Here is a 4,073-nt window from a genome sequence, read left to right on the forward strand (position 1 = left end):
TTAAAGCTGTTCTATAAAAAGTCTTGGAGGAAAACTCCTGAAATCCTTTGGGTGGACCAAGCATAGGATTAACTGGCTTTTCACAAGTAGGCAAGGGATATTACATAAAAGTTGGTTTCCTAGATATTTTGGTTTGGGAGGTTTAAAAAGAGCAGAGTAACTGTCTATGTAGTCGTGGATCTGTTGACAAGTGAAAAGAGAAAAATGTGCCCCATCTAGACTCCAAATATTTCCCAAGTCAGCCTTGTATTTCAAGTTTCAGGGATAGGTGGTCTTCTCTTCACTCAGAATTCTTTGAAACAGATGTAATGGAAGTGCTCTCTATCCATGCTGCCCAACAGAATACTGCTAAGCACCCAGCATGTGCTAGAACAACCAAGAACTGAAGTTTTAATTTTATGAGTTTATATTCAAATAGCCACAAATGGTTAATAGTTGGTAGTGGGTAGCAAAACCATCAGTCATTTTTGTTAGTGTTACTATACTGATAAACAATGAAGGCAATCTTTATTAGCCATGAATGATTATATCTCAATTCTCAGACCTGATTAGAATTAGATATGAGATTTCATTCCTATAAAATAAAATCTCATCATTGTATTTTTTCATAGAGAATTCCCTGAGAAATTTCTGTGTGGACCTAAGTCTGGATGGTAAAAGAATTGGGCCTAAAATATGGTCAGTGTTACAAAGGAGAGAAGTCATGTGCCTCTCCAAAAACTGATTCTGGAAGTGGGACAAATCATTAGGAGTGGGCTCTTGGACCTTCAGGGATGAGCTGAAAGGAACAGCTTTGTCAATGGATTATTCCTGTGTTCTTAACTCTCACATGGGAAATAATGGACTCAGTACTTATAGGGCCTGCTCCACCCAAGAGGCATATTTGTAATCTTCCCAATATCTCGTTGACATTCTTGTAAATATCAGTGTGCAAATATCAACCACAATAGGCTTCCTGTGCTTTTCAAAAAATACCGGTGACTAATGTGGGCTTTGAGAATAATGACTATTAGCTTTGGGCACTTTTGCCTTCATAGGCTTCTTCTAGATATAAAAATAAGTAAAAAAATTAAAAACATTTCACTACTGCTTATAAAAACAAATACATTAACATCATATAGTAAAAATATTTTCTTGAACTAAAAGTTCATTTTTTTCTTCTAAATATGAAAGAAATGAAAACATTTTCATGGGCTCCTAAATGTAGTATGGACTTGCTTTGCCTAGTGGTTAAACTGACACTTTAGGGAAGACTTTATATTTATCACTGGTTAAAAATGGCCTCCTCTTTTATACAAAAATTGAAAAACATGTATTTGTACATAGCTTGTGTTCAATACATGTTAATTAAAATATTCAGAGATATTAGACTTCTATTTCACAAATGTGAATATTTATCTGCCCCCCACCATGTCTGTTTTGAATCTCTTTTAGTTTGACACTGAGAGTTTGGTCCACAGAGCAGAGACCTGGGCAACAGAGAAAATCTGCCTCTCTCTGACACTAGATCAGAGTCAGCATTTTGACAAATCCCCAGGTAAATCATGTGCACATTACACTGAAACAGTGCTCACCTGTGATTTCAACCATATTGTACAACATTAGGAGCCATGGATGCGTTGATTTCCATCCATGTCACCGGGGACTGATCTTTGTCCTTCTCTCGTGCAACCAATTCAATTGTTTTTTAGTTCAGCTGTTCCCAACTGTGATAGTTAATTGTGGTGTCAACTTGAATGGATTAAGAAAAGCCTCTAGGATTAGTGGAGCATGGCTCTGGTTTCAGGATGATTGCCTTGTAAGCTGCAAAGGAAGAGGGAAAATTTACTGTGCATGGAGGTGGCACTAACCATTAGGCTCAAGGTCTAGATGAAATAAAAAGAGAAAGAAGAACAAAGTCTGCCCTTTTTGCTTTTTTGGAGGAGCTCAGGTCTTTACCATCACCTTTGGATGTTTGGCTTTCAGTGCAGACTAACTTTTTAATGCAGACCCTTTGGCTTTTTGATATGGACTTGTACTGGATTTTGTAGTGAGCCCTAGGCTTTTGACTGACTGGATATTTTGACTATCTAGTGAACAGATGGCCAAACATCAGATTTACAGTTATTCACTTTTTGAGAAGTATTGGCCAAAGAAAGAGGCTAAGGGATTGGAAAGAATTAAATAGACAGTACAAGTTAGACTGATTATAATCCATTGAAGAAAAGTTTGAAAATGACATAGTTTTCCTTCCTGCATAACTGATCTGATATGAAAGTTCAATTAAAAAACAAATATTAAATACCCCTGTGCCAGGATTGTGGAGATTACAAGGGTAAGGCATAGTCTTTGTCCTTGAAATGGCAAGTTGAAGAGAAGACAAGAAGTTGTAATAGTCTAACGACAGTCAGTGTAAGCAGGTGCTGCACCAAGTGATAAGGTCACACTTCTTTGTCAAAGTTGAGAGAATGGCAGAAACCAGGACAACGAAGAAAAGATTTATGAAGGGGGTCTGTGTAGAATGAAGGGAGAATGAATCCGTTGTGACAGAGCTGAGCTGGGACACTGGCGTCGTGCTCAGTAGGAAGTTGGAATTTTTCCAGTAGAATCGCCCACCTGTTTTTTTTTTTTTTTTTTTTTTTTTTTTTGCTGGCTGAATGTTCCTTGGCCATGGACTGAGAATATGTAGTCTTTGTGCTTTCTAAAGAAATGCAGTCCCAGCCTGGTTCAGTGTTATCGAATCCTGCGTGACCTACATCTGCAGCAGTGAAATCAATCAGATGCAGTGGGTTATTTACACAATGATGGCTCCCTGCCTCAGGCTTCACCGGCTTCTTTTAAGGTTGCTGGAACACACTCTGCTTCATGTTTGAACCCAGAGAAGTTGAAAGCCAAGTACTTATTTAAATATTGATCAAGCTCAGCGCTTGAGAGACAAAAAACTGCAGCTAGTAAGGTTACATGTCCTCACATATAATCATGGAGAGTTTTACAATTACTAATTTTGCTGGTTGGTTTCTTTTTGGTGGAGAAAAGGTTTTGGGGTAACTTCTTATAACATTTGTTCCTCTTCCCACATTGTGTAATGGGGAAAAAAGGAAAAAAAAACCTACAAAGATTCAAAACTGGCACCGTGAAAAAGAAGAATAACAGCAAAGGACTCTAACACATTGATGTTTTTAACTAGCTTGGAAATAATTTTGTAGTGTGTTAGTTCAGTTAATCGCCAGTAGAAATTTTAATGTTGGAAGTATTATTTTGTTTGAAAATAACGTACCTTAAAGTTTTCGTAATGGGCAGGAACTTCTTTGAGTTGATAACTGTGTGGGTTAGAATCAGCTGAGAGGACAGTCCAAGTCCTGAGACCAATGCCATTGTCGGATCCCTTTATCAATGGCGGGTTGCAGCCTTTGCCCAGAATGGAGCTCAGGACTTTGGTCGCCACCTGTTCTTTCCTTCCTCAGACTCCATATTAGCAAGGTAGGCTGGGAGGTGATGGTCGGGTGGGAAGGCTGCTCCTTTTACAGCCGGTGCCTTGGTGGACAGCTTCCTGGGACCACAGCCCTGTCCTTTGGGCATCCGGTCTTCTGGGGGTTGGTGATGCGGGACAAAGCAGAGACTCGTGGTAATTACAGATAAAAAAAATGGGTAATTTTATTTTCACCTTTAAAACTTCGATATGCACATTCAGTAAACATTTATGGAGGCCTGGTTGATGGAACACCTCCCAGATTTGGGGCTGTGCTCAGTTCCAAGTGGGAAAGCATGCTGGAAGATAAGAGCCCCTCCACCTTGTTGTTCATTGTAAAAGTGGTTACGGTTTCTATAGCCCTTTGAATCATGCCAACTTTAGACACTTGCACGCATAAACGCGAAGAGTCGCAGCTTGCAAAGCTGGGGGCCAGGGGAACAGCAGCCTCACGATATAAGAGGGCGTCTGCTGGTTTTCAAATAATGCCTTCCATTGTAATAGACCTGGGCTGTTTTAGGTCGCGGGTGTGGTGGCTGTTGGCTGAGCACAGCCAGAGCCTCCCTCCGGCCTGGCACAGCTCCTCTCAGGAGCGGGCCGGCTAGCCCCTTCCTCCCGCGGCGCC

The sequence above is a fragment of the Fukomys damarensis genome, unplaced genomic scaffold, assembly GCF_012274545.1.
Source record: "Fukomys damarensis isolate Sample0158 unplaced genomic scaffold, DMR_v1.0_HiC HiC_scaffold_1, whole genome shotgun sequence".
NCBI classification, from domain to species: Eukaryota; Metazoa; Chordata; class Mammalia; order Rodentia; family Bathyergidae; genus Fukomys; species Fukomys damarensis.